Here is a 19,367-nt window from a genome sequence, read left to right as displayed (position 1 = left end):
AAAGTGCTGTGAAATATCAAACTGGGTTAGTAAAAATTCCGGGGCATGACTATTTAGATTTTAGAACATGATCTAACAAAACAGATCTACATTTTGTATCAATCTTTTCAGATACTCTTCCTTAATTAAATGTTATAAAACATGTATTGTTGCACATTAATGTGCGCTGACAGTGTGGAAGGTTTTGTTTAGCATCAAGACAAGATCATTTTTGTCTTTAAAGCAGCCTGAAGTGAAACTTGAAATGAAAACCGGAATTTGTAGATTAAACAAATGCTTCTTTTTTCTCTTAAAAATGCACAATTGCTTTGTGCTACTTTGAGCAAACAAAAAAACGGTAAGAGGAAATAGCAGGTGAGCTGAAGTCACCGTCTGTTGGTATGGAAACAAGGTGTGCTGTCGGCTTTTCTTTTCAAATAATACAAAAGAAAATGCCTCAGGCTCTACTTTCCCTGCAAACACACAAACCGAATCCCCACATGCGCGGTGTTTAAGACATTTGAATACTTCTGAGAGGGAAAAAGTTTTAGTTCGGATTTGAAAGATTCTTCAAAACATCTGAGGAGATAAACTTGTGAAATAGGGAGGACAAAGAGTCTGAACATCTGATGCTTTTAGGTCACAGATCTGAAGAAATATGACTTCTTAAGTTTTGCAAAAAAAAAGTCATGAAAGATTTCAATGGTGCAGACTAAATCCACATCAAATGTCCTGTTTATAGAAAAAATACGGACTGAGAACCCAAAGATTTTTAAATAGTAAGTAGCACGGAAATGTGTAAAAAGGACAGTAGGCAAAAGAAATATCATAGCAATTACCAAGCAAATTCAGCATTCTGACTTTATTTAGAGTCGGAATGAAAAACATTGACTTTCACATATTTTATTGCTTTGTAAGTATCATGTATAGACACCATGAGGTTTGGAAAAGATTTTACTTTGATGGAAAAAAGGCTACATGTTAATGGACAAACTGTAAATGTGGTGATGAACATCTTGATATGAAAGCAGCATGCATGAAAAAGATTATGAATATTTCATAACCTCATTATCCAGAATGTGTGATATCGCCCTCTTCTCAATTGATCATTTGGTGGTAAGACATAAAATAATATTCCTAAAACCTAAAGTCAGAATTGTACTTCATCAGGATAAAGTCCACCTTTGTGTTTTTCCTTTTTCTTTTTCTCTCTTTTTTTTCTTTTAAGAAATGTTTCCATTGTGATACAATAAAGCATTTTGTCCCATCTTGTGTATCTTTTACCCTCATACCAACTAACTTCATGTCTTTTTTCCCCCTCTACATCCATAAGCTTCCTTTTTGGTCGTGCCCTCAGCCTCCTGGCTGCTTCGCTCCAACCTCAGCATCCTTATACCAATACAAACATTCCTTCACTTATGAAAAAATCCAAGCATATCACTCTGGCCTTCCTGACTTTATCTACAAAGCATCTAACATGATTTGTCCCTCTGATGTACTAAATCCTGATACTACTCATCCTCAACACTTTCAAAGAGAACCTCTACATATTTTGGTGTCATTTAATGAAATTTGTACAAGACACCTTTCCTTTCATTCTTGCTGATGATACTCTTTTATAACACATTACACATTTAACAGCTCTTGTTCATCTCTTTCTACATGTCCAGCACCAGTTGAACATACTTACTTCTCTGCCACTCCAGCTCTCCTTCCTCAGCACTTTGTGATGCACTTAACCCAGGCCTGGACCGATAGTCTGAAGTCCATGTTTGTGATTCGTATATTTGATTTGGCTTAGGCTTTTAACATCGGATTCCCTTCTTGATAAAATACTCTGCATTTATCCGGACTTGGAATCAGCACAAAGCAAATCACTGGCATTTCTCCGCTTTATGTTTGTATTGAAGTCCATCTTTCTTTGACAGAAATTGTAGAATGACAAAGAGTAATGGGTGGGTTTCAATAGCACATTAAACATGAAATATTCTGTTGTCATGGTGATCTCCCTCGCTGCCAAACCTCACTCTTATTTAACTTGCATGAATCCCAGTTGCGAATGCTATATTAAATTATTCAAAAGTTAGTTTAAATTCTGCTGCAGAGAATTATGGCTTAAATAATCCCCTTTTCTTTCATTAAGGTCAGTTCAGTGTTTCATATGCTTAAGGAGATAATAAAGAAAGAATTAAAGCTCCACTCCTTCACCTTTAAATAATTCAAACTGCTTATATTGCAGCTGCCGCTCAGATTCAGGGTAATTTCTTTGTTCCACCAAACAAAATGTTTTTGAGTCAGTCAGGCTAAGCAGAAAACAGAAGAACAAAACTGTTTCAGGAAATGAAGGTTAAATATAAAAGATTCAAAGGTCAAAACTCAAAAGACAATAAGAATGGGGAACAAAACCCAACCACAATCATGATATTAGCATCACTAATCAAGCCTAACTGTTGTACAAAGGTTTGGACTCAGTCACATGAATTCTGCAGGGTCAGCTGCACAAAACATTATAATTTTGCATGTTTATATATTGGAAGTTGTGATGCTTTATTCTTGGTTTTTAAAGCTGAAAATGAGCAAACACAAACATTTGTAGTGGAATTTCTCTCAAACCCACAGGTTTACCCACAAACCTGTGGGTTTCTTGCAAACCTGTGGGTTTTTCGCAAACCTGTGGGTTTTTCGCAAACAGAAACCCACATGTATGATCAGATGTTCTCGCTCTTGTTAAATGAGCTGCTACATTTTTCTACAACCTGCAAATAATGAAGGAATCCAAATCTGTCTGAGAAAAGGGAGACTTGAACATTCTGAGTAAGTTCCCATGAAGACGCACAGGAAGAAACTAACTCAACTTGATCTTGATGATTGCGTGTGTATTTTCTTTCTTTTCTTTTTCACTGACTCATCCTAGGTGAAGGAGTTGAACCATGGTGTTAGTGATCGATAGACAGTGAAAAGTGAGATAACTTGTGCTGGTATGAAGTCTGACAGCAGGGACTTTTTGCTTAATGTTTGTGTTCCTGATGAAGCTGCAGTGAAAGCAGAGGTCATCAGAAAATTGTTGAGGTATGAAAAGGAAAAATTTGCTGTTTGAATTGATCTGCCCTTAGGAGACTATGAAAGCAGTGTTTGTGTGTGTGTGTGTGTGCGCGTTATGTGATCCCTTCAGGTCTACAGGGTGACAGATCAGCTTTCGTGCAATGCGTCTGCAGACACTCGGTTTCCTGTGCAGAGGGGAAGCGGAGCTGGAAAGTGACTGCTGCTAGAAGCTGACCTCAGGTGTAGATTTCAGGACACAGCAAACCTGTTTCATGTGTATTTCTTGTATTCTCTCGTCATCCCCTTCTACTTTCAACATTTGGAGTTGAACCTTATGTTAGCTTTAGTTCAGCTAATAGTTCATGTTTGTATTCCTGAAACATAGTACCTCGAAAATTAACCAAATTTTTCAAGTTTTTTTTTTTTTTTCAAATTTTGTGACATTACAACTTCAAACTTTACTGCATTTCCTTTACTGTGATTGCTCCATTCTTACCACATGAATGCACTTTGATCTAAACCATTCCATTGTTTGCCTGGCTTTATGTTTAGGATTATTGCCCTGCTGTAAGATTAATCTCCACCTCAGGCTCATGTCTTTTGCAGGTTTTAATGTTTTCTCTCAGGATTGCCTTGTATTCATCTCCATTCATCTTCTCATCTGATCAGTTTTCTGTCCTTGCGGATGACAAGCTCCCCCACGGCACCTGCTTCATACAGGTGATGCCTTCAGGGTTATATGTACTGTTAGGCTTCCTCTGTAAGTCATTATTTTGACTAGAAATAACTTCTCCCATGTTTGCTGTGTTTTTTTAAACGTGTGGCAAAGTGCAAATGAGACATCTTCTGGCTTTCTTTCGACAAAGACTTCACTCATCAACAATTTAGCAATGAGAAAAATTTGACATCAGAGTAAATGGGGTCTAAAACAAATGTTTGACACAACTTTCATACTTTTCTTAGTGAAAAACGGTGGAAAACCACGAACCATTTTCATTACATTTCATCACGCACTACTTTGTCATATAAAATCTCAGCAAAATGCATTAGTGTTTGCAACTTTAAGGGCACCGAGACAGTGCATATGTCATTGCAAAAAAAAACTTATATACAACTTTCTGAGTTAAAAATATTCTGGATTTACCAGCACTAACATCTACTCAAAAGTGTGATGCAAATCCCATGATTATCTGCACACACAACTGGGAAGTGTCATCTGCCCACCTTTGAGACAAACAAGGAAACACATGTTCATATTAGGTGTGATCAGATGAGAGGTGTAGGACAGAACCGGTGTGTTCATGTAAGGTGCTGCTGTGCTCATTAATAGCAGCTGTTTGAATCAGCTGACTCCCTCGGCTCAGGGGGAGAATTTGCTGACGACTGCAGAGACATCGAGAGCAAGAACAGGGTCAGAAGCATCCGACGCTTCCACAAAGATAAAGGAGTCACATTTGTTTCTTTCTCTCTAGTTCATTTCCCAACTCGGTGTACACCTGCCTCATATCTGTCCTTCTCTTCTTTCGTTTGCCCTTCTTTCCTCCCGTCTTTGGTTGTTAATCTGTGTTTGTGCTCCATCTTTCCTGCCATTTCTCCTGCATCCTTGAGTATCATAGAGAACGGAAAGGTCAGAGGGTGAAACAGGATGATGTTCTTTCAGGATGAAAGAGACAGACACAGAGAGACATGTGAACCAAATGAATAGACTCTAAAGAAATGAAATCTGTTCCCAGGAAAAAAAAAAAAAAACACACCAAAAACGCCATTTTAGCAGTTTTTTCACTGACAGCTGAAACGTTAGCCTGACAGGATGGCAAACTGCAACTCAGCAGATCAGGAAGCAAGGACTCGCTTGCTGTATGTTAAAACGCAGTCACATTCGCAGGAAAAAAAAAAAAATCTTCCCAGGCTGTTCTGACTTCACAATGCTGTGCACGTGAGCATAATTGAATTTCATCTTTGTAAAAGAGAGCTTTGACATTATTGTGTTAGCGGAAGAGTATGCTGCTTGGCCTTAAGGGGAAAACTGCAGTAAAATGCAACATCATCATACCTAACCAGGGCAGTCTGCCTCCCCGGAGGATGCTCTAATGCTTTACGTTTAATTAGGCAGAGAATCTTGTGTAAGTGAGGAACGTCTGACCTTTGTGATGTGGTGACTGATAGCTGAATGGAGAAAGATGATGAGAGCAGCTTTTCAGTGACTCAAAACCTTGGATGCCAATTAAGTTGGTACAATGATTCACAGCAACATTAGTGATACGCATAAGATTACACAATTCATTTTTTTTTTTGCAATATTTCTGTGCTGCTTTTGAATTCTCACATAAAATTAAATAAGGGTCAAGCTAGAAGTCTTACTGTGGATGCAAGCTTACGGCTTGCCGGAAAACATCAACTATATTTTGTCTGACAATGATGAAGAGCAAACAGAAATATTAAAACATCAAATATCTCATAAAAAAGTTTGTGGGACAGAATCTGGTTTTCTGCTATGAGCGTTTTCAAAATCTGCTTATTGCTGTCTTTGGAGGAACCTACTGTTTGATAACATGCCTTAATATTCTTACTGATTTGAGCTCAACTTTGAAAACGGATTTTTTTTTTCCTGAAATGTCAACTCTGAAAGAGCATTGTTGGTGTACTTGCAACCCTGTAGAAAACTTCCGGTAAACCATTCTGGCATTTTCTCTGTTGCATTTTCAAATGTTGACCGTACAAATTTGCATCAGTGGCGTTTTATCAGCAGCTGAAGGAGGAGGTCATGCAGCAGACCCTATGAATTAATGTGTTGGCAGATGATGTCATGATCTGCTGTGAGAAAACAGAGGTAGTGAGAGAGGGGATAGATTGGTGGAGACAATCTTTGGAGAAGTACCACTCAATGTGTGTGTGTGGATGTGAGGAGAAGAGATTTGATACTAAAGCTGCAATGAGTATAGTACCGAATGTGGATGAGTTCAACCATCCAAAGCAATGGGTAACTCCTGTAAAGAGCTGGCAAAAGATGATGTGTGGTAAAATTTGGTCCATTATAAATGTCTAATTTCATTTTTAAAAGTGATTTAAGGGGAAACGTTTTTTTTTTTTTTTTTTTACATCTTCTAGGTAAAGAGATAATTTTGGAACCTGACTTTAAAAATAGTTAGACAGTCATCAAGTCATGATCTGCTCAGATCTTGTTTTGTTCTCCTCAAGGGAAGCAAATGTAACGATTTGTAGGTCAGTCAACGCAGTCGGTAAATTGAGTAGAGCCATGTTAGATGTGTGTCTGATCAAGATTAAAGATAAACATTATCATTGAAATGGTAATAAAACACACAGCGTTTGGTCCAGCATTGATCCCCGAGGAATAAATCATTAAATAATTTGATTTGAATTCATTAAGAACAGTTTGAATTAATTACGAAAGAAACATTAAAGCTTACAAAATCTATTTGAAGCGTCCTCATCGCCACATGAACAATGTCTTTGATAATCAGTTGTTACTGTACGACAAGCAGAAGTGACTCTTTAGGCTGAAGGACACTGTTAAACTCTAGCTGACCTATAATTGTAGCATTTCCTTCTGACAGCTTGAACAAAGGTGCAGAAGGAGGCGGCGAGAAGACGAGGGGAGGGTTCAGGCTTTTACCCGGACAGTTCTGAAGCTAGTTCAGCTGCTGAGCTCCAGCCTTCCCACTGGCACCGACAATAAAGTGAGCTCAGACACAACAATCAGCTCACTCTGACCCGATCGCTCAGCTGTTTCAACTGGCATTTATGGCTTTTATAATCCTTTACAGCTTGTCAGAGAGCACCGTGATCACCCAAAAATCTTTTAGGTGAGGTAAAGTGCAGCCATTCCTTCTGCAGCTGTAATCCACACCTGCAGCCGAGGGTGGTCAGTCTATTTGGACTGTCGGAGATGGATTTGTCGGGGTGTTTATCCTGAGTTTAACTGTTCACCTCACCATTATCTTGCTGGAACATAAACTTTTGCAGATGATTTCCCAGGGTTATTAAATCTTTTTTTTCTCCTATATGATCTCATTTGGCTGGGATTACTATTTCCTGGTAACTTAGATCACAGTCCCACATGAATGTTTTATATTTATACAATTGTAGGAAATGACTGGGAATTGTCTGTAAAATCAGCTTATAAGTAATTCAGATTGAGTCATCTTCCTGGGATTCTTCCATGGAATCTGTGTTTGTTTGTTTTTCTTTTTCTCAGGAATTAGGACTTAAAATAACAGTCTTACAAATTAGGATAAAATAATAATAATAAAAAAATACAAGAATCTGTTTCCATTTCCATGATAATTGTGCTGGTTTTGCATCAACTCCTCTTTGTACCAAAGTTTCCTAGAGTTATAGTCGCTGTTTGACTATTGAAGCATAGTCCAAACTGGGTTTTGCCAGCTTACTCCAAACACACCAACAAAACAAAAACAGATGGCTAAAAGTGAACAGAATCAAAGGTCCAGTTAAAGTTCAGGATTGCTGTGCTGGCACCCTAACAGAGCTCTGCAGAAGCAAATGTCTGCAAACCTCAATGAACTGATCTGAGGCTGTAAGGCAGCACAAAGAAGTGAGAGACTTATGGCCACAAAACTGATTTAATGCTGGTAAAGATGCTTCCACAAGCAAGTGAACTCAGTTTCTTAGAGGTCTGTATGTGCAGAAAGGTAGTCAAGATTAGGATTCATTGTGAAAGTCATACATTTAAAAAAAAAAAAAGGGTAAACTTGGAATCTTTAAAACATTTAATCACCTCTTTCTATTTATTTGGTACAAAAATACCAGATTCAAGTTCATGAGGTTAATTTTTTTTTTCTCTACAATAGCGGGAACAGTTTCCAATTATTTCTGTTTTTTTTATTTTTTTAAACATGAAATAAGTCGTTCTTTAACCTTGATGTGACTCACTGCTTTTCTGTAATGTGACTCTGAATCTCTTCTAAAACACACTGTTGGCAATTTGCTGAACATTTAAGAGGAGCTGTAGCCTCTATTGATGAGGCCAATGTTAATCTATTCCTATCATGTCTGGCTGCCGGCAGGAACTCTCCCTCCCTCCCTGCCTCCTCTCTGTGTCTCTCAGTGTCTGTGGTGTTCAAAGTCTGAGGTAAGAGGAGCTGAGGAGGAAGCATCTCCTCATGCACCTCCTGTAAGACGAGACGTAACCTTCTCTCTCGCCGCTTCGTTAGAATCTGACTGGTGGCTGTTCGTTAACCAAGCCTGACCTGCAGCAATGAAGACGAGGTTTCAGCTTGCAGGCTGTGTTACCACAAACCTACGCAAAGCGCAGCTCCACCCTATGTCAATATCGGTGTATTTTCATACTGCGGCCTTTGACCTGGGCCCACCTGCTAGGACAAATGTCACGATGAGAAGGAAAAACAGCCGCATTTTATGTCTCTTCTTCGTTTTGGATTTAATTCGCTGCGTGCAGAGAGATGTTTGAATGTTAAAGTGACAGAGATGAAGGTGTCATTCACAGCTCAGTGACTGTGTTTGAAATTCCGCTCGTCTGTTAACTGACTCCATCCAAGAAACCCACAGCAAGGAGGAGACTGACAGAGACACACGAAGGAGGGGAAGGTGTGACTTTCAGAGCGTTTAAACAGGCTGTGCTGACGCTTCTGCAGTTCCATTCACTCTGTGTCACTTCAGGATCCAGATTCTCCGGAATCAATGCAGCGTAGTCGGATATGTTGTCTCCTTTTATTTCCCACATTCCTCCAGCTGCGAGAGCAACTTTGTGAATCCACAGTGCATCAGGACCAAATGTTTAAAGCAGATGTTGTAGTTTCTGGTGCATGCCCAATCAGATTTAACCTCTCACGCCCTCTGTCTTTATTTTGAATGCTCGCACAAAATACTACAGGCATCAAGGATGTTTCTTTGGGCCTAAAGTCTGAAATATCCCTGGGGCAGACTTTGATGATTAGATTAATTTTGGCAAAACAAATCAATCACTTTTAAATATTAATTTACTCATATTGATTCACAGCCATTCTCAAATGTTAAGATGTTAGAGAACTTTCCAAAAGTATTCACCTTGTTAATGTTTTCAACATTTCATCACATTAGAACGACAAACCTAAGTGTATTAGTTAGACATTTTATTATAGTTTAAAAACATGCTCTGCTCTGATGCACATCTTCCACCAGGCTATTTCCATCAATTATACCCCTCAAGCTAAACGAATGGTTTAAAATCTTTCAAGTTTTTCTTGAGTAGCGGTGTCATTGAAGCAAATTATTCCAATGCATTTTGAAATTTCTAAGAGCTGACGTACTTTATTTCTGCTTGTGAAGTGGCTCTGTAGTTCTTCTTTCTTGATCACATGTGACCAGTTTCTTTTCACAGTTCAGCGGAAAATGTCCTCTGTGTCAGGAGAGTAAATAAATAAGACCTGAGACAGGCACATCAGGGAGAACATTACCCTGATCAAAGTCATAAAACTTGCATCAGATGGGACTTTTAATGTCTTCTACCTGGTGGGTGGAGCTGAGCAGCTTTATTTATCACTACCTCCATCAATCCATCCATCCGTCTCTGACTGTCTGTCCGTCTCCCTCCCTTGCAGCTGCCAGCTGGCAGCACCTCTGTAGGCTCATCAATAAGACTGACAGATTGGAGATTGATGACGCCGACTAACAGAGAAGAAGCTGTCCGACTGACAGATTATACTCATGTGGAGACATAGAGAGCTCTGAAGCCGGACGGCATGTCAGGAAACTGAGGACCAGGATTATTTTCATTTCAGTTCTAGATTTTGGGATTTACTTCTCCATTTCAAATCTCTCCTCTTTTAGAGTGATTTTGATTTTTTGGGAGGGCAAAAAAAAAATGGTGCACCAAGAAACATAGTTTTGTAAGTTTTGAACCAGCTGAAAGTGAATAAAATTCAGTTTCTTTGTACAGACTAAATCTAAAGCTTTGGACTCAAATCACCTCATATTTTTAGATTTTACTTGATTTGAACAAACCTAAGAAGCTTATGTGCATGTATGTCTCCCCCTACAGTTTCAGTGCCCTGTAGTATAAGAACTCCAACTTCATTATCAGTATTAAAAAAGAAAATCTGATTGGTTGGTTCAGTCCAATCACACCAAGAAAGATGATTTTAAATACATTTTCTAACAACTAAGCTAATGTGCTTGGATAAAACAGTTTTGGATATTTTTAAAGATTTTTTTTCTGTTATATGCAGTGTAGGTAATGTGTTTTGTCAAGAAGCAAAAGGGTAGATAAGAAGATGGACAGGAATCAGGGATTGTCTGCAGTAATCATTGCAAATGCAAAAATCTGGATATACTGGTTTACTTTCAGAAAGTCCTTTAGAGACGTGCTTTAGAGAAAGTTGGAAGAAAAACATGTTGAGCCATTTTGTCACAAGAATTGTGCTTGCAGGAGTTAAGGAAGGTGATAAGTAGCTACAGAACGTGTGTGGTGAACCACCACTCCTTCATGGTGGTAGTAGGATCATGCTGTGGGATTATTAGCTGTCAGTGACAACCAAGGCTAATGGCAGATACAAGACGCCCAGTGTTGTACACAGCTTTGTTTACTTCCTGTTGAAATGTCCGCACCATGTGAAAGTTGAACCAGTAACTAATTAGATTAGAAAATGGTCCAGAATCTGTGTAGAATCCTCAGAGAGCAGGAGGGTACAAGTTGTGGTCTCTGTTCCCTCTGAGTTTATGAATCTTTGTGCTCTTCATGCTCCGTCATCCCAGCTACGAACACACTCAGCTAGATTCTGTGTGGCTGCCGTCTTTGGTTGGCCTCAAGCAAACGAGCCACAGACGCACACCTAACAGAGACAAACTGTGTACAATAAACTCCCTCCCTCCATCTTTATGGGGCTTGTTAACGTCCCTCTCCCTAATGGCCGCACGCACACACAGTGCCAGCTCAGGTCAACAACCACCTCAGCCGATGGATTTTCCTGCTTTAAGGAATCTCGTGATGGGATGTTTGGCTCGGGCGGGAGAACTTCCACTGCCAGCTTCTTCCTTCTCCGATTTATTTTTTCTTACATCCCTTTAATGTGAAACATAAAAACTGACTTTCATTTGTCCTGTTTACCATCTTAATGAAGTCAGCCTGGACAGCCACCATCAGTTTGAGATGTTTCCCAGATATAGAAACGGAGGAGGAAGAGTTTGCCTGTTGTTGTGAGGGATTTGTAACGCTTTTCTGTCATTGTGTTTTTTTCTGTTGCGACTGAATGAGCAGATGTGCAGCACTCTTCTGTTTGTATTATAAACATGAAGCTGGAGGGAGCAGAGCAGTAGGTTCATTTAGCATAAAAACTGAAAACGGCAAATAACAAAATAAAAAAAACGGTTAAAATATGCCCACCAGCATGTCTGATTTGTTTAATCAAAACAAAACAAAAGAAACTAAAATGTAAAAATAACAAATCCTGCAGCTTTACGTCTTAAAGGTTAAACTTTGTTTTTGTCTTTGCAGGTTTTTTTCAGTTTTCTGTCAGTCTTGTCTTCTGTTTATAGGACTGACATGTACCTAAGTTATTGACACTTTCCTTCAAGGTAATTTGATTAAATGGTTTCAATCAGAGGTTCACACTTTTGTAGAGGATTTATCTCTGGAATGGCTTACAGATAATTTTTGATCCATGCTTAGAAACAGGGTTAGTGGGAGGAAACCAGTCTAATTAAATTAACTCCTGTAGTCGGATCAAGGAGAGTGATAAAATATCCATCAACAAGTTTTATGTTAGGTAAGGTAACGTAACTTACAGCATGCTAACTGAATTATTATCAGTAAACAGATGTGTGCTCCTATTCATATCCATGACATAAAAGTGTTGCAGGCTGAAACTTTCCCCCACAGTAAAATCTTTAGTCATCAGCTGTGCTCCAGCTTTTTTGAGCGCTTTATTTTCAGATTTTTCATCTTTACTGAAATGACAACAGACATACTGTATATGTAAGACAACACTAACAATGCCTACCTACTAGGAGTAGCTACTGCGCTTTAGCTTTGACTGTGGATAGTCCATGTGAATCTTTTTTTCTAAAAAGATTAAGAGGATACTGACTGACTGAGTGAATTCCATTAGCAACTGTGTCAAAAATAAAGGTGAACTCTGCTTAATTGAACATTCCCAGAAAATCAAAGACTTCCCAATCAGAATATCGAAGCAGTGATTAACACAGTGGTAAACTGTTTACCGTGTTCACAAACTAAATTACTTTCACAAAAGTCGCCCGTTTCAGATTAAAAAGCTGTCGTTCAATTGAAGCTCACACCTCGGTCTCCTACTGATCAGACTTCAGTTCTTTTGATTAACATCCGTTTTGTCAGACAGCTGAAGGATTTTGATTTAATAACCAGCCCGTCATGGAAAAACTGCTGTGCGACTGGAAAAAGCCTTTCATTCAACACACTGACGTCCTCTGACAAGCACAGCGTGACTCCGTGGAGCGTTCAGCTGAACCGGCATTTAAAAAGAGCCATCAGATGGACCAAAGGATGTTTTTAACAGTCCCGCTGCTGCTGCTCCTGCTGACCCTCGCTGAGCTGGAGAAGGTCATCCCTTTCTCTAAAAGCTCAGTTTACGGCAAACATGCTGAAATACGACGCAGGCGTTTTTCAGATTTACACGCTTTTTGTTTTGCGAGGCAGAAACTGCTGTTAAAGGGCTGAGACGGAGAAAAAGATGCAGATTTAATCAGTTTAATCCACTTTGTGAATCTGCTGACCGCTCAGCTGTGGACGTTCCTGCTTTAACTTCCAACTTTAACATTCAGAGAAGGGAAGGGATTCCCCTGCCGCAGGAGCACAGGGAGCATTTGTTTTTTCCTCCTCCACCTTGCTGTTGTGGCTCATCCATTCTTGTCTTCTTCCTTCCTTTGTAAAATGTATGGATGTATACGGGAAGGAGGAATCTTCCCAAGGGGATGCTTCAAACATTTAAAGCACAGCTCACACACTTCCTGTTAAACTCCTTTGTCTTCCATCGCTGCACAAAGTGCAAAGGTGACATCTTGGAAAAAGCTTAAGCCTTTTCAGGATGTAGATTCAATGAATCTACATTGTTGCTGGAAGTCCTAAATGTGGTCAAAATTCTTGTAGTAATAAGCACAACTAATGCAGAAGTTAGGAAAAGGACTTATTTAGCTATGACTGTGTCCAGATTGAAAATAAGGAAAACAAAGTTCACCTTATGACACTGAAGCTGTTTGAATCAGCTTGAACGGAAGTACCTTCTATCATAATTGCATTAATTTTGGTTCGCACTTCTCTACAACAGTGCTTCAGTGATTTGAAATGCTGCAGTCAGAAATGAACATAAAACCCTGGTGGTTGGTTCAGTGAACACTTTGAATCTCAGGGCATTAATTATTACACAGAAGGTTTTAACTGTTTACTAAGATCAAGTGTCCAGTTTATCCTTCTTTAAAAAAATACTTTTTAAAACTACATTTTTAAATATCCTTTGTAATGATTAATGATCTGAGATTCAATGTTTCATATGTGCAGCCATAATAGAGATTACAGTGATTACATTATAGGACTTCTTCACACCTGTATCCAGTTTGAACGATGATCCAGCTTTAATAGACCATCTAATTGCTGTCTTGGTACTGTAAAATGTTACAAGCAGTGCTCTGTCTGTTTATCTCTGAGCATTTTTGCTCTGTAACAATATTTGTCTGGCATTTGGGCGTACTGCCTAAATGGTGTTCTATCCTTCTTTTCTTACAGCCATATGAAATGTTTTGTAGGTTTTGCTTTGATTTATTTCTCAGGCACCACATTTTTACATTAGTCAAAATTGATTTTCATTTGTGCAAACTGACTACGATTAGACATGTAATTGTATTTAAGGGTAAAACGTGTACTTCATGATATCAAATCGCTTTATAACGGCGTGAAAACATATATGCATTCTATTTTTATCCAATTAGTAAGAGATGGTTTCTTAAACACATTGAGCTTTCTCACAGCTTTCTTAGACATGTTGGACAAAAAAAACAGCCATTGTTGGTTAAGGAGGAGGCAAATACTTGACATATGTGTTGTGGAGTTTTTCCTTAATGATTCATTTGATATTTTCAACTCTTTAAGCTCTCCTCTTTCCCCTTATTCAAATTTCAAAGCAATTTACTTATCATCAAAGTCTGTTTGGAATTGTCTGTAATTCCTGGAGCGCCTGGGCAGGGTAGAGCACAAGACAGGGTTTAAGGGAAGAAAACTTTGTGTGTTTTGGGACTTTAGTGTGCAAGAGATTAATTTAATTTGGAAGTTGAACAAGGATTTGGTACTGCATAAAATATGCAAAAGAGACGAGCCAAAGTGAGCTAAAGTAAAGTCATTCACAAAAAAAACCCCCAAAAAAAAACAAGAACTACTGTAGTAGTTAAAGAGAGTCCAGAGTACTTGCACCTCAGCCGTTTGATCTGCTGGATTTATTCAATAATAATACTTTTGAATAAAAACAGACCACTGATCTTTTGTAGGAGTGAGAATTCAGTGTCCTTTTTTTGTTTTTATTGTGCAGGATGGACTCATCACTGCAGCTTCATAGTCACGCACACATCCACGTTGTTCATCTGACTCTCCAGATGCTCCACGTGTGGACAGACACGTTTTGGCTTTCAGCAGCTCCTTGGTTCTTGCTGCGACATCCTGCCTGAGCGCTGCATGTGTGTGTGTGTTTGTGTTCTTGTGTCAGCGCTGCATCAGTAAAATGTGTCTGTGTGCACGCATTGTGTATGCAGGTGATTTATCCAAGTCAGCGCTCGCTCTGCCGACCACCACAGTTGAATCCTAATTCTGCCTTTGCTGCCTTTATTCCCCGTCAAAGAGCTGCTGTTCATTCAGAGTAAAACGGATGGAAGGAAAGCACGCTTCACTTTTTCTTTCCTTACATACTTCCATCTGTCTCACACTCCCTCCTCTCTGTCCCCAAGGTTGTTTCCTGCCTCTGAGAAAAGGTTTGCAGATTTCCAGAGACGGATGCAGATTTAGAAAAAAAAAAAGGGTCCTTCTAGATTAAACCACTTATCACTCGACAGAGCTCATCCTTCGCTGGTTGTTACAGATGAACATGTTTGTCCTCCTGACTATGTTCCATATCATTTACTATAGTATTCACCCATCTTTCATAAGTTATAAAAATCTAACTGAGATTAACAAGAAAAGCAATGGCAATAAAATAAGTTATTTACCTTCAACCAGCTGAATTTACTCAGCTAAACCTGGATAAAGCCGTCCAAAAAATACACCTTGATTTAAACACGTCATCAGATTGAATGGCTGCCTTTAAACAATTCCATTGCCCACATTTACCTGCAGGATACCTCAAGGCTCAATTTGAGTTCTCTTTAACTTCTGGCTGCAAATGCATTCCTCAGGTTTAATTTTCTTTATTTTTCTGTTGGGCTCCTGTAGTAGCACAACAGAAACGTGACGTTATTGTTTTTCTTACAAACTGTTGCAGAATGGAGCAAGAGATGTATCAACAGTTCAAGACTTTACCTGCAGTAATGAAGATGTCACTCCAGTCTTTCATTGTGAAGATGTAATTTAGCTGAAGGATGAAGCTTTACATTTGCTAGTCTACATTCAAATCCTCAATTATGATGTGAATATTATCCAACCTTGATCTGACACAAGTAGCAGTTTTTTTACAAGCTTGAGTCAAATGCTTTTATGTAGCTTTAGCTTGCATTGCTTTATGGAATTTGTTGAAGTGAACTAACTAACAAACAAACCTGGCGTGCCTTTTTCAAGTGAAATATGCAACTTTCAGTCCATATTCTCAAAATCTGCCGGTATACTAAAGTAATACTGATGATAAAAGAAAATGTCTGTTTTCTACTCGCTTGAAACACAGCATCTGCTTCCGGTATTTACATTAACTACTCTCATCAGACCAATAAACAGACTGAACTTTCTCACGTGACTTTTAGGGACAGGTTTGTTGTGTGCTTGGACCTTTCTCTGTGGGTAAAGAAATGATCCAGTTTTAGACAAAAGTACAGGAACTATAGGTGTAAATGGCCAGCGGTCTCATTTCTAAATGTAGAGTATGTACAGAGTAGGTCTGAAACGTACGTGTCACTTTCCATGCAAAGATTGTGATCTATAAAAAACAAAATTGATGTGAGAATGTTGGGTCCCTGATTCAAACTCTGACCCATATTTATGCTTGATTTGAAGACAGGGGAAACTAGCGACACAGATGGTGAGGTGAGGTATTGAATCCACACTGCATCATGTTTCTTCTGGCATTTAATTTATTTCCATAATTAAACTTTAATCATATATCCACTTTATCTTAAGCTTTCAAAACAGCAGTGTTATTTAAGATTCTGCTGGTGAGTCATAGCTATACTAACAACCTTTCAAATTAAAAAATACATAAACTAATTTAAGTCTTAAATAAAAGTCTGCAAAATATTTCATCATCGCTTTTTTCCCCAACACATTATACTTCTTGGATGTCTAACAGTTTGACTTCTGATAGGAAAGAAGTACAGGAGTCCCATAAGTTTTTCTGAACTTCCATCTTAAAGCTGACCTATTTCAATTTAAGATGTTTCTTTGAGGAAAAATAATTTTTAAAAAAGCATTCAACATACTACATTATGTTGTACTGCTTAAAGAAGACGCATCCAGTTTATTCTTCTTAGGGACAAAATCCTTCATGGATTTTCTCTTTTCTTTTATTCAACGCAACGCCACAAACATTCCAGTTGAGAAGATTCTCAGATTAAAGCTTACTGAAGTGTCCACAGCAAAATAAAACAACCTTGAAAACATTCCAGAGGTCGAAAAACATCCCACATGCCAGTACATGCGATGCCTCTCTCCAGTCTGAGAGTTACCAAGCGAGGCTCCGACTTTCTGTGCAGCTCTCTGTCATTACCGGCGTCCCTCCTGGAATGCCGCCGCTTGGTTCAAACCGCGTCTTTCTCATGACTCCGCCCACTACTCCCAGTCCCGCAAACCAGCCCAACCAAAAAAACACATTCCTCGATGAGTTTGCTTCACACTGAGGAAAAGGAGGCGTGAATTGAGTGGAGGAGGAAAGATGAAGACAGAGAGGGTAATGCAGTGTGATGTATTAATCACAGTCGGAGGTAATTGAGAGGCTGAGAGAGGACCGGGGCCAGCGAGCCATCCTCCATCAATGTCTCGTTCTCTGTCTCTGTGTAAACACTGTTACTGTACCACCTGAATATTAATACAGCAACACTCGCAGAGTGAGCGTGTACTGACTGATGGTCGAAGTGTCCTTACAAGACTGCGCATTGTTGTTCCCGTTTCCTGCATCACTGAAAGTCTGTTCTGGCTGACACTTTCTCTCAATTTGACCTCGCGGGAAGGCAGAACAAAACTGGTCAATGATTTCATTTCTTTTTTTCTTTTCCTCCCCCCATTGATGGAAATCAGAATCAGCGTCCTTTTACACTTTAGCCGACAATAAAAAATAAAAGAGCAGTGGGGAAATGTTAGCCCTGAGCCATAAAGAAACAATGTTTGTCACAAACATGTAAGGTGGAAACTGTACAAGTCCACAAATTGTGTACCACAGTGAGGTGAAAGGATTTTTATTACTTTTTTTTATTAATGCAAATCTGAAGAGTGCTTTGTGCAGCTATAGCTAGTCTGTTTTACTCCTGGAGAAATTTGTGTGCAACCAATTGCAGGTATTCAGAGGAAGAAAGAATAGGCCCATGGTAACACTAAGTGAACCACACATATCCACAGATGGGAAAATGAATGATTACTTGTTCATGTAATACTGTGCATCATTTAAAACATACCATTCACCAGCACATCATAGTGATAGAGACAGCATCCTAATTTTGGAATACTTTTCTAAACCTAGTAAATGAGAATAAGTGGCTATATTCTTGAAATTAATGTGTGACCAAACTTGAGATATACCACAAAGATGGGGGAAATATTTCAGTGTAGATGAGTGAAGCTGGATGAGCTTGCAGCAGTAATTAAAGTTCCAAACAAATCAGTTTGCACTTGTGGTTGTAATGTGACAAAATGTGTAATAATCTAAAGGTTCTGAATACTTTTTAAACGCACTGTAAATTAATCAGTTTTACATTCAGTGCTGGCATACCAGTATTTTTTTTTCTGAAATGTTGAACTGCTCCTTTCACAAACTCGTTTCGCCAATCTCCAACACAAACACCCAGATAACAGCTAATTGGATAATAAGTTCGAAGATGCTCCATCTTTCTCAATCGGCCTAATTTGTTACTGCTCGCATGAAGTTTCTCCACCCTCTCTCTGTTGCCTCATTATTCACTCGCACACTGATCACTAAATACAGAGAGACATAACACAATAATGATAATACATAACAACAGCATCTATAACATTATAAAGACTTGCAGCAAGATTGAATCCCCCTGGTTTCTGTGGGCATACAATTTTGCATTTGTTCATAAATAAGCTTCGGTTTCACATTAGTCTGCTGTGTTTTAGTTGGAGGCAGTTTTGGTTGCTTCATCCTGGGAATTTATATGATTCACATCATCGCTGTGCCCTCAATGGGCTCTGCTTTATGGCAAGAGCTTTTTATGTCTCTGCTAATTGCAAGCTGCCTGATTAAAACACCAGAAATAACGAGGTATTATGATCATTATCAGACGCCTTGCATCTAAATTCCTCTTTAAGTCTCCAGTCTGTGAATGCAATCAAAACTTGTCTGAAATTGTTATTCGTCATAGTTTTATTGTCAAGAAGGGTTATTTCATGGTCTCAGGACTAATAATGGAGCTGTCACATGCACTGTGATGTGTCCTCTTTCTGTAATTGATGGTGACATGCAGTAAGAGCGGACGTCGAGGCGGCTGATGGCGTCGGTGAACCCTGCAGCTACTTTTCATCCCAGCTGACCCAGTCTTGTGGCTGGATTTTCCTTTTTTTATTTGAGATCTAATGTTATGGTTTAACTACCTACATGCTCTTGTAAGCCTTAAAAACTTAAGTGCACCCATGCTGATTTCGCAGGAACTAAGAAGTAGAGAGGAGCCAGATACTTCTGATCAAATGCATTGATTAACTGATCATCAGCACTGTGATCACGACTATAAAAGCAGGAGTTTTGCCCGTTTGTTGCTCCGGGGGACATAATAACATGTTAGATGGAAAAAAAGATCAGCAATGACAAAACGCTTAATGAGACATGCAGCTAACAAGATGAGACACTACATGATATTTTGGTTCCAGACAAGGAAATAATATACCAATGATTTTAAGAAAACAGAAACTCCTCCATTTACTGTTGTTCAAACATAGAATGAAGATTTTTCAGATCACAAATTTTCTTACAAAAAAACGTGTA

General features: G+C 38.9%; 1 protein-coding gene and 1 long non-coding RNA gene across 5 annotated transcripts in view; one reads left to right on the top strand and one right to left on the bottom strand.

Annotated features, from left to right (window-relative positions):
* Window positions 1–19,367, top strand: part of LOC114139260 (protocadherin-1-like) — a 198,278-nt gene that overhangs the window by 65,327 nt on the left and 113,584 nt on the right. The window lies entirely within an intron of this gene.
* On the bottom strand, window positions 827–3,154 carry LOC114139262 (uncharacterized). The gene is made up of 3 exons (XR_003594407.1): window positions 2,670–3,154; window positions 1,732–2,631; window positions 827–1,506 (listed from the first exon to the last, which is right to left on the bottom strand). It is a non-coding gene; the product is annotated as an uncharacterized LOC114139262 (long non-coding RNA).

The sequence above is a fragment of the Xiphophorus couchianus genome, chromosome 23, assembly GCF_001444195.1.
Source record: "Xiphophorus couchianus chromosome 23, X_couchianus-1.0, whole genome shotgun sequence".
In the NCBI taxonomy this organism is placed as follows: domain Eukaryota; kingdom Metazoa; phylum Chordata; class Actinopteri; order Cyprinodontiformes; family Poeciliidae; genus Xiphophorus; species Xiphophorus couchianus.
The sequence above is the reverse complement of the archived record's forward strand: the minus strand, read 5'-3'. Positions and strand labels throughout refer to the sequence as shown.